The sequence below is a fragment of the Mustela putorius genome, unplaced genomic scaffold, assembly GCF_011764305.1.
Source record: "Mustela putorius furo isolate JIRA1106 unplaced genomic scaffold, ASM1176430v1.1 tig00000421_pilon_pilon_pilon, whole genome shotgun sequence".
NCBI classification, from domain to species: Eukaryota; Metazoa; Chordata; class Mammalia; order Carnivora; family Mustelidae; genus Mustela; species Mustela putorius.
In genome coordinates this window covers 9,545,101-9,557,869 of record NW_025421375.1, presented here as the reverse complement: position 1 = coordinate 9,557,869, position 12,769 = coordinate 9,545,101, and positions in this window count along the sequence as shown.

Here is a 12,769-nt window from a genome sequence, read left to right as displayed (position 1 = left end):
AATAAATTCAGGTTACATAGACTCAATTATACAAGAAATAGAACACAGCAAATAAAAAGAATGTCAACTTGATTCATCATCCCCATATCACGAGGGGTGGTACTCCCAGTTTAGACGTAAACTTTGAATAGATTATTGGTCTATGGCATAGCATGTATCTGAAGCACTGTTCTGTTATTTACTTATAATGAAAAGTAAAATACAAAATACAAACATCCACATTTATAGTTTTTATAAGATGGGAAAGAAGCAAGAAGAGTAAAGGTCAGTCTAATCAACATTTACAGTTCTCACAATAACTGTAGGTATGTATATACAAACCATTCTAAACAAATGAACTTAAGCATGCCCATATTTTCTCTGGCATCTAATCTTTTCATATATAAAAATAAGTACCTATATTGAAATGTTCCATTTACTTGACTATTCCCCTTACTAAACTGCAAACTCCTTAATTCAAGATTCATGTCTTGTATTTCTTTATATTGCAGCACATAGAATAATACCTGGTATGCAGAATCATTTATCACTATATAAAAGTTTTTATAGAATACCAATTGGGTCACATTTAGAAGAACTTACATGTTTCATTACAAAGCATCACCCATGTCAGCTTCCAGAAGAGATTTGCTCACCTTGAGTTCAGATGTCCCATAGAAGTAGAAATCTGAAGTCAATAAAACTAAGCTTTAAAGTATACTAGTGAGGTGAATGTAGTAGTAGAATTTTTCTAATATTAACACCTATGGTTTCTGCATATATGAGTCCTGTTTCTCCAATGTAGAAGAAAGTACTAAAATCTCCAACCCCTTTCTCTCCCCCACCCAGCCTTATAACCTCATGTAATCTTGGTTCCAACAGTCAGGTCATCCTGACCTTTTGTGGGGAAGACTTTTCATTACTACAGGAGCATGGGATGGGTAAAATCAAAGACAACTAGATTTTGGAGGGCCCACTGGATGCACGTTGAATTCATGCTGCAGAACTGGCATCATCTCTGGCATCATGAGTAGTTGCAGAAAAATCTAATTCCTGAAATACACAGCTTGATGGTACCAACAGAACAGGCAAAATTTTCCTCATCAAGCCCAGGAGAGTATGGGACATTGTTCTTAAAAGTTTGGCCTTCAGTCTGTTCCTCTAGAACTCCCAAGAATTCTGAAAACCTCTGCTATCTTTTAACACATGATCCTCAAAGTATGGTCCTAAATCAGTACCAGCAGCATCTCCTGAAGACTTATTAGGAATTTAAACTATTAAGCCCCACCCTAGACCTACTGAATCAACAATCTGTTTTTAAAAAACCTTTCCAGTTAATTCTGAATGCATGCTCAAGTTCCACATCATTAATGAATCTATTTTCTACTATTTGCAATTAAAATCCCTGATTGGTGTATCTACCAATCACTACTTCCCCTTGTTAGGAGACTGGATTTTGCTAGGTTACCTAATTAAAGGCCTATGGTGTGCAGAGTCAAAGAAAAAAGAAAAAAAAAGAAATCAGAGTATCTCTTACCTAGAAATAAGTAAAGACATTTCAATATCTTTTATTCTAAATTGAGTTTGTGAAATGAAACATTTATCATGTTTCAGGCAACACTGTTGTGGTTCATTTTTGCTTGCTTATTTAATTACCCAGACTTTTTAATGAAGGGGTTCTTTCAAATTTTATTATTACTTGCTTTCTAAAGCACTCAACTCTGTCTAGAATCTGAGAATTGTTTCATTCGGTCACATTTTTCTATTGTGGAATTTAAAATTAAAATTTTGAAAAGTAGGGGAGCCTGGGTGTCTCAGTCAGTTAAGCATTCAACACTTGATTTTAGTTCAGTTCATGATCTCAGGGTCATGAAACACAGCTCACTTCGGACTCTGTGCAGCACAGGGAGTCTGCTTGCGATTCTCTCTCTCTCCTTCTCCTTTTGCTCCTCCCCTCACGTTGTGTCCCTCCCCGCCTCTCTCTCCCTCCAATATGTAAATAAATAAAATAAAATCTTTAAAAAAAGAAAACAAAATTTTGAAAAGTAAAAATGTAAGGTAATTTTTGATAATACCCTAAATTTAAAAATCTGAATATGTTTTTAGCTAAAATGGGAAAGAAGCAATGAGAAGTTGCATCTAAGGTGAAAAATGAAGGAAGAGCCGTTTTTGCCTTAAAACATCATCCATCCCACGTAGTTGTTATTGTGTCTTAAATTATCTTATAAGTCATAAAATCTCTGGCTTTGTGAAATCTGGAAAGATTTCACAAGTTATCACATTAGACCATTTTTAAAAATGTGTTTGTTCTACGTCTCTGACACTGGCAGTCCAGTCTATCCAGTACCATCGAAAGAAACAAATTAGGGGTAACTGGGTAGCTCAGTCACTTAAGCATCTGTCTCCAGCTCAGATCATGATCTCAGGGTTCTGGGATGGAGCCCCATGTTGGGCTCCCTGCACAGCAGTGAGTCTGCTTCTCCCTCTGCTCCTCCCCCACTGCTCATGACCAGTCTCTCTCTCTCTCTCAGTTTCACTGAGAGTTTATTATTATAAATAATAATAATAAAGAACAAATTATCTCATGGAGACTGCAACCTTCTTGGACAGTTCTTATTGCTGAAACATTCTTCCTTATATTGAGTTACTGTCCACCAATCTGAAATTTCTCATCGATCTGACTTCTTCCCTCTGGTCACACCAAAAATTTCTAAATGATAACAATTTAAATATTTTTAGATGATGACTTTGGTACATCCTATTCTTTTTCTTTTTTAAAGACTTTTTATTCATTTTAGAGCATGAGTGGAAAGGGTAGAGGGAGAGGGAGAGAGAATCCCAAGCAGACTGCGCTCAGTGCCTAGCCCCACGCAAGGCTCAACCCCACAACCCTGAGATCACGACCTGAGCCAAAACCAAGAGTCATATGCTTAACCAACTGCACCACCCAGGAGTCCCTGATACATCCTATTCTTGTCTCTAGGTCATATAGTTCTATTCCCTGAAGTTCAGGCCGGAACCCTCCTCATGCAATAGAGTTTGAAGGTTTTACATTCATTTTCTTTCTAACGTGTTTCAGTTTGTATACCTTGAGAAGTACATTATCCCTGAAAAATATAAGCAGTCTTAAGAAAAGTGGGTCTGTGCCAATCTTCAATCTACATTCTGTTTATTCAACTGATGCATTCCCTAAACTCAGAGTAGCTTTGAGAGCATCCACATCATATGGCAGACTTCTAGAAATATGACTGTTATCTAATACCTCTAAGCATTTTTACACATTCTTCTCAGAAGCTACAATTTCATCATCCCTAGAAGTACAGTTATATTTCTGTTTTTTGACCCAAGCACAGGACCTCACATTTATCCCTGTTAAATTTCATTATGTTTTTTCACTTCAAAATGTTCCTTCCACCTTGTCAAGCTCTTTTGGGATCCTAATTCTGCCATCCCACACATTCTTTAACCCTCACAGCTTTGTCATCTGCAAATTTGGTAAGACTTCCCTCAATAGCTTCACCCAAGTTACAAATTTCCAAAGCAGGGAATATGACAAGACTATGGAACACAACCCTGAGGCTATCAATAGAAATTTCTCTCCAGATGGGTGTTTATCTATAAATAAGGTCCTTTGGTTAATATTCTGTCAATTATCCACTTAATTATAAGACACCTGATTCATACTTACCCTTCTTATCCATGAGAATACATGATATACTTTGCTAAGGTCAAATGCTCCATGTCAAATGCTTTCTTACCAGTCTAATAACTCTATCAAAGAAGGAACTGAAGTAATTCTTAGCAACCACAAGGTGATTCCTAGTGACTATCACTTCCTATCATTTGCTAGGATTCTAGGATTAAAGAAAATTATTGAGTCTCATGACAAAAGGGCATGAGGTAAAAGGAGATAAGCCAGTCAATATTCGTAAGTTGTCTTTAAAGATTAATTTTTAAAAAATAGTAAAACCTATTCTTTAATTAAGTAAATATGTATTTATGTATGTATAAAATATACATATATATGTACCACTTATTTTATAAAAAGAACTTTTCTGATGAAAATTGGGATTGGGGGTGGAGTACCCCGAGTCACTGGTTTGAAGCTGCAAATCCCTGCAGCTCTTCATTAGACTTCCCCAAAGATTCCCCAGGAAGTATCAGAACACAGTTTAAAAAGTAGTTTTAAGCCATTTTTAGTCACTTACCAATACAAATTGGTTTTTAAGTCAACCTTCCAAAAAAGCAGATAGCTGTGAACAGTGTCTTAAAACAAAAGCACACTTTGGTGAGACAGAGAAACGTGAATATAGATAGGGACCTAAAAACAGGGACCATGGAGCACTGGGGTGGCTCTGTTGGTTAAGTCTCCAATTCTTGATTTCGGCTCAGGTCATGAAATCGAGCCTAGGTGGAGCTCTGTGTTGGCATGGAGCCTGCTTAAGAGTCTCTCTGTCCCTCAGCCCCTACCCCCGCTTTCTCTCTGTCTTGCTCTCAAAAAAAGAAAAAATAAAAGGGTAAAAACAGGAGTCATGTCCAAACTCTCCAGTTCTTTAAAGGACTGGTAAGGTAAGATTCCTCTGAATTCTCTACTCACCAAATAGCCAGCAGGCCAGCATATCCCTTCACATTTTAAGCCACAAGCTTGCTTCACAGATGAAGAAAGAGGCTTTATACAATTACAAGGCAAACATGTAATGAAAATTTTCACATTCACCCTACAGCAGGAGCTTCTATGCCTTTTATTCCATAGACAGTTACTGAGCACCTACCATGTGCCAGGCACCCTGTTAGATGCTTTTGAAGATGGCAGCATCATTCAGCATCACAAAGCCAGTAAGACACACATGAAGAAACTGAGACTCAAAGCAGCTAAGTCTCTTACCCAGGTTTGCCAACTAGTAAGAAGTGCAATCAGGATTTAGACCTGAAAAAGATCTGGCTCCAACTGTCAAGAAGCTCCCTGTAGAATAAAAAAGATAGTTATGTAAATAAATGACTGCACAGATACTGCATCTATAGATTCATATGGACAGCTCTCCTGATTTAATCAGGCCTTTCTTCACCATGCTGGACAGAAGCACAGAACACGGAAGGCAGAGCAGGCAACAACCACGGATTCTGGTCCCACACTTAAAAGAGGCAGATGTTGGTTGCCATCCTATAAAAAAAACAGAATGTACATTTCCTTCACGTTCTATGCATTTGAAGTGCTGTCACCTAATAGGCAGCTGTACTGAAGTATGCCCACGACATCTGCTTTTAAAATGGCTTGCCAGAGAACGACTTTCGAGACTCCACTCTTAAACATCTCCAAGGTTTCTGCTAATGCTGTGGTCCTGAAAATGCTAAAAAGACGTTAAATCATGTTTATGTCAATGGCAGTTCTAAAGGCCTTGGTTAATTTTTCTCATGGCAGCAAAGCGAAAGAAATGGGACCTGCATTTGGCACCAACACCTCCCTGGCTTCCTTACTGTGCCAACAAGCCTGACTTGAAGCATTTGTAGCGGCTTTCAGATGCTGCAGACCACCTCTCTGCAGCTTAGCAGATGGTTAGAGCAGTAGCGAAAGCAACAGAGGCCATTTCAGGCTCCAGGAAATGTAGCAGGTGTTTCAGGTTCCAAAAGAAAATTATGCCCAACTTTGCCCTTTCATCATTTCTTTTTCTCTTGATGTGTGAGATATTTTCTCTCTATCTGTGGCCTCTGTCTATAACTAACATGGTAGTAGAGCATGTCAGCTAAATTGAGAAAAAGTTATGAATGTGCAGGGATAATAATTCTGGGTATCTTGTGCAAAATGCTCTCTGTTAAGATATTTTCTACTTGGGGCTTTGGTATTTCCTCCTATGAATGCATAATTCCACCTTCCCATGAATCCAGAGTTTGACCTGAGAGGAATCACAGAAAATTTGAGATCACAAATATTTTAATGAGTAAAAACAGGAACGTCTGGGAAAGTAATTTTAAAGAAATCTGAGATAGAATTAAGTTTCTATAACTAGTATTCAGGGCTTTTGAACTAGCACCTCTTCTGTATGTGCTACTGTGCTCAACCAAGAATGGTTTCTATTCTACTGTCTCCTGTCTTTTCTCCTTTTCTGGCCACTCCTTCCCAGGGTCCTCATGTTCCTGCTCTTTGATAATTTTACTATTGCACAGGGTTCCTCTGTTGGGCCTCAATGCTTGGCATTCTATGAATTCTCCCTGGGTGACTTCAACTAAACCCCTGGCTTCAACTACCATCCATATGCTGATGATGGCTGGGGTAGTCTTTGTTCCAGATCAGTGAATTCCAAGTTCCCCTCGCCACACCAGATTCACTGTTTAAGGGAGGAGCATCACCTTCTACCCAGTCCTCCAAGCCAGAAACCTGGGAGACTATGGCTTTCTGTCCCTTCATCCCAAACTAAATATGTCACCAAGGTTTGTCGCTTCTATCTCTAGATAGAAGCTTACTATCTATAAAAAAAAACAAAAACAAAAACAAAAACAAAAAAAAACCTTTTGTACTTTTCATCTCTACTGCTATTTCTTGGGCCCTCACCATTCCTTGATTAGTTTATGCTACTAGCTTTTCCACTTGACTTCCTATTTTGTTCCCTTTTTATTTTATCTAAAATGCAATCCAAACATGTTACTTTCCTGCCAGTATTTCACAACTTCCCATAACCCTCATAATTTAGCCCCAGTCAACTTCTTTTCCTCCCTAACATTCATGAGCTCCATACTTAAGCCACATGAACTTTAGAGTTCCCCTTAAATTCTAATTTATTGTATACTTCCATGTTATTTCTTCTGTCTAGAATTAAGTAGCTCTCTTTAAGGCAGCCTCACTATTCTGGAAGTTCATGTACTCTATACCCTAAAAGAAGGTAGTTGGACAAATTGGTAAGCCATGTGGGCCCTGGAGGGCAGAGAGATTCTAGTGGAATTCCCAGTTGTGTCTTATACTAGTTGTGTGCTCTTGAGCAAGTATCTTCACCCTCCCTGTGCCTTTGTATTTCTCATCCACAAAGTGGAATTAACAATAGTTCCTATAGTTTGAGATTATCGTGAGGCTGAAAGAACATATGTGTAAAATGTTTGGAACAAAGCCTGGCATATTCAGAGTGCACAGCAAGCTGTTGTTATGACCATTATTGTAATGATCAGTTTACTTTTTTTTTTTTTTTTTTGCAGCATAAAAATTGAGTTTTATTTCATGGTTCAATCATAGTAAATCTATTTCTACATTTCAAAATATTCATGTTAATAGAAGAATAAAATCTTTATAGATGGCAGAATGCCATTTGATAAAATAGATATGTATTTAAATTAGGTATAAATATATGTCAAATTAACAATCAGAAACAAGCTTAAAATGCAACAGTGGATAAATAAACCACCCGAAGCCTGTTTTTGTAGGGGCTTAACAATGATATTAGGAACTAATGTGAAAAGAGAAATTAAAATAATAAATTTGGCAAGGAATATTCAAATTCATTATCTGGTATTATATTCTTGAAAATTTCAAGAGAATCAGTTGAAAAGCTAGACTAAAATTAACAAGTCAGGAAATGACAGATGCTGGCAAGGATGCGGAGAAAGGGGAACCCTCCTACACTGTTGGTGGGAATGCAAGCTAGTGCAACCACTCTGGAAAACAGCATGGAGGTTACTCAAAATGTTGAAAATAGAACTGCCCTATGACCCAGCAATTGCACTACTGGGTATTTACCCTAAAGATACAAACGTAGTGATCCGAAGGGGCACATGCACCCAAAGGTTTATAGCAGCAATCTCCACAATAGCCAAACTATGGAAAGAACCTAGATGTCAATCAACAGATGAGTGGATAAAGAAGATGTGGTATATATACACAATGGAATACTATGCAGCCACCAAAAGAAATGAAATCTTGCCATTTGTGACAACATGGATGGAACTAGAGTGTATCATGCTTAGCGAAATAAGTCAAGTGGAGAAAGACAACTATCATATGATCTCCCTGATATGAGGAAGTGGCGATGCAACATGGGGGCTTAAGGGGGTAGGAGAAGAATAAATGAAACAAGATGGGATTGGGAGGGAGACAAACCATAAGTGACTCTTAATCTCAGTTTACTTTTTTATGAGTTCCCTGAAGGTCAGGCACCTGACCTTCACCTCCATACCACCGTGCCAGGTGCTTACTCAACAGATGTTTCTGTGAATGGGTCAAAACAGTTCTTTAAAAATGATCTGTGAAAATCATCAAGGATATTCAAGACTCTTTTACAAGAAATGTTAGCTTCATTGGTTTACCATTAACTATTTTGATAGTGGATCCTAAAATGCCTAAGAAGTTTTTATAATTTTTCACAAAAGATGCTGTCTCAGTAAGATAGAACTGGGAAAAAAAAAAAGTTAGACATTTCTTGAGCCCTCATTATTTTTTATTCTGTTAATTCCCAGCAGCTTACCCCAAATTCCTTGAGTTAATATATTATGTGTTTCATCATTTTGTTTATAATTTATTTTTTCAACATCTACCAGGTACTCTGTTCACCAAATGCCTCATTATGGAAAATAGTCTTCCCTTCTAATCACCATCTTTATGATACTGCATAGATGCGATATTGCATAAGAGGATGTGGGGAAAAGAGGTATTTGAGGGTGATGAACTTATTCTATAAAGGAAGGTGACTACACTCAGTTCCCAAAATCATAATGTAAGACTACATTAAATATAAAAGTATCAGTCCCCTACTGATAACATACAGTAAAAAAGAATAAAAATAATAGTAAGTGCCTAACACACAGCCAAGCATAGAGCAGTAAATGTTAACCAAAATTAAATCCAGAGCCCTTGCCACCCTGAATGATTCTGTGAAAAGTCTATGTCCAAGTATATGAAAATCATAGCATTCATGCACACTTCAGGTACACCATTTATTTATCTTTAAAGACTTTATTTCAATGGCTGAAGTCCACTGAACCAAAGATAAGCAACAGAATACAACAGGTCTAATATATTAGACTTCAGTGTATGAAATGAAGGTGTTATTGCTGAACTATTGGTGTTTATCCCATTAGCTGGAAAGGAAACAGACCCTTCCAGTAAGATGTTAAATTGGATTGATCACTGAGGTAAAAAGCATCATAAGTAAACACCCTGTTAAAAAACAATCTATTGACTAAAACATTTATTTACTGAGCAAATGCAGAGGTTCCATTAGATTCTGTTCTATTCTAATTAAATCTGAATTATATAAACTAATTAGGACAGCCAGAAAATATACATTTCAGACTTATTAAAATAAAAAACTGACAATATTTTAACATATATCAATATAAACTTCTTCTCTACACCTAAGCCAGATAATAACAATTTTCATAATCGTTAGTATCTTCATTTGCCCACTACATATGTGGAGATTCACCATCAAGAAAATAACCAATGGTACCACTATTAGAATGATGATAGCAGGCCAGTAGATGACATTCAAGAGAGTTGACCTATCGTGTTTCATGACTGCTACAGTTCTTCATATTTTAATGCTTCTATTGCCCTTCTCTGATAGACTTCAACATAGTCATACTTCAATACTCTATTTAGCTCTTACTTCCTCTTGAAACTTCTCCAACTGACTAAAGCTGAGTTAGTAGCTTTTTCTCCTTTCGTCTTTTTTCTTTAGCTGGGTTAGTGTCCACTGAAACACTGTGTTTCTATTTCAACTGCAGTACTTATCACATCACATTACAATCTACTGATTGGTCGCTTAGTTAAACTGGCATGCTCTGTTTGCCTAATACAATACAGAATGCCAATCACACATGTGATTAATATTTATGAATGAATAAGTAAATGAAGGAATCAATCAATTATTGGGCTTTTTAAAATAACAGATTTTAATGTTTTAGAGTAGTTTTAGGTTCACGGCAAACTTGAGGGGACAGGGCATCTAGGTGGCTCAGTTGTGAAGCATCTGCCTTTGGCTCAGATCATGATGCCAGGGTTCTGGTATCAAAGTCCACATCAGGCTCCCTGCTTGGCAGGAAGCCTACTTCTCCCTCTCCCACTCCCCCTGCTTGTGTTCCCTCTCTCTCTCTCTCTCTCTGTGTGTCTCTCTCTCAAATAAATAAAATCTTTTAAAAAATTGAGTGGACAGTACAGAGAATTCCTGTATATGTACTCCCTATCTTCCCCTCCACAGTTTTACACCAGTTGCAATCAATGAACCTACCTTAACACAGCATTATTACCCAAAGTTCAAAATCTGCATTAGGTTTATTTTTGGTGTGGTATAGTCCATGGGTTTGGACAAATGTCTAATGACACGTATGCACCATTACAGCATCATACAGAAGTTTGACTCCCCTCAAAATCCTCTGTATTCCATCTATTCTTCCCTCCTTATCTCTCCCACTCCTCCCAAGACCACTGATATTTTTCCACCCTTTTCCAGAATGTCATATATTTAGAATCATACAGTATGTAGCCTTGACTTATTGGCTTCTTTCACTTAGTAATAAGCATTTAAAATTTCTCCATGTATTCTCATGGCCTGATAGCTCATTTCTTTTTGGCACTGAATAATAATCCATTGTCTGAATGTACCAGAGTTTATTCATTCACCTACTGAATATCTTTTTTTTTAAAGATTTTATTTATTTATTTGACAGAGAGAGAGACAACAAGAGCAGGAACAGAAGCTGGGGGAGTGGGAGAGGGAGAAACAGGCTTTCTGCTGAGCAGGGAGCCCGACGTGTGATCATGACCTGATCCCAGGACACTGTGATCATGACCTGATCCAAAGGCAGACGCTTAATGACTAGACCACTCAGGCACCCCGATCTGTTGAATATCTGAGTTACTTCCAAGTTTTGGCAATTATAAATAAAACTTCTATAAATCTTCATGTACAGTTGTGTGTGTGTGTGTGTGTGTGTGTGTGTGTGTGTATGCGTACATAATTTTCAATTCACTTAGGTAAATACCAAGCAGTGCCATTGCCTCATCATACAGTAAAGAGTATGGTTAGTTTATAAGAAAATGCTAAACTGCCTTCCAAAGTGACCATTCTGCTTTCTTACCAGCAATGAATGAAAGTCCTATTGTTTCACAGATTGCCAGCATTCAGTGTGGTCAGGATTTTGGATTTTGGCCATTCTGATAGGTGTGCAGTAGCATCTCATCGTTGTTTTACACTGCAATTCATTAATGACATCTGATACGGAGCCTTGTTTCACATACTTACTTGCCATCTGTAGATCTCCTTTGTTGAGGTATCTATTTAGGTCTTTTGACAATTTTCCATATTATTGTTGTTCCTTGTATATTTTGGATACTAGTTCTTTATCAGAAATACCTTTTCAAATATTTTCTCCCAGTCGGTGGCTTATTTTCTTGCTCTCTTAAATCATTAGGTTTTTTATTTAATTCTATAGGACTTCTGTTGCATATTTCCTAAAATATAGTCTCACAATTGAGGACTTTGAGGCTGTGCCATTCTAATGTTTCAAGCTAGGATCTACTACCAAATCATTATTCCCTACCAAACCATTCACAACAAGAAGCACATGCAAGTCAATTAAAACACTTTCCATGGCCAAACACCTAGCATATCTCATATGGTTGGTCGGAAATATGATCAGAAGTCTTCATTTTTTAAAATCACTACAGGCTGGGGCACCTGGGTGGCTCAGTGGGTTAAAGCCTCTGCCTACGGCTCAGGTCATGATCTCAGGGGCCTGGGATCGAGCCCCACATTGGGCTCTCTGCTCTGCTGAGAGCCTGTTTCCTCCTCTCTCTCTGCCTGCTGCTCTGCCTACTTGTGATCTCTATCAAATAAATAAATAAATAAATAAAATCACTACAGGCTTTCCCAATTCAAGTGGCTTTCAGAGAACACTTCCAACAGGACACATTTCCTCCAAGCCAGGAGGTGACATGGAGCAATTTGGTTCCCTCAGGGAAAATATGCAAAGGCTCAAAGTGAATCAGGGATACCTTTCAGCTCTCTTATTTTTAGTAATTTATTTAACTATTCTTTTCATCTTTCCCAGGTTCACGGTTTTCTACAGTCTGAGACTATAGTTCATTATGTCTTCTCAAACCTTATGACAACAGATTATATGGTTGCTATAACAACTGATAACCTGCATAAGGATGATTAAGTAAGTCTATCTTTTTCCTTCCGATCTCTGATGTTAGATCAGACCAATATGTACCTACTGATCCTTTCCTGTGCATCTGGCACCATGCAAGGTGCTGAGGACTCAATGACAAAAACATGTTCTATATCTCATGGTGGGTACAATCTAGACATTCTTTTCTGGTCTTCATTCACCATCCATCTGTCCCACTTCAGGCTGACTTGTTCATTTCTCAATTATAAATTCTTCCAGAGTAGAAAGCACAGCCTGTACACTATGTTTCATAGTGTCTTCACTTATTTGACTCTTTCAAAGAATTAGCAATCTAGATAAGCTTAAAAAATAATATTAACAGACACCCATGATTCCACTATCTAGATTTAATTACTAGTACTTTATTACTTGTCACTCAAGATTTTACTCCTAAAGGAGAGAAAATATTACAAATAAAATTGGAGTCTTTTTTGAAAATTTCCCCAGTCCCATTCCCCTCCCAATACCCTATCATCTAATCTTACCTAATCATTACAAGAAATTTGGTATATAACTTTCCAATATATTTGTGTGTTCTTTTAATATAATCCATAAAAAATTATATATATAATAATGCAAATATTATAATTCTGTATATTTTTAAATGTACACAAATGCTACCATATTGTAGATATAG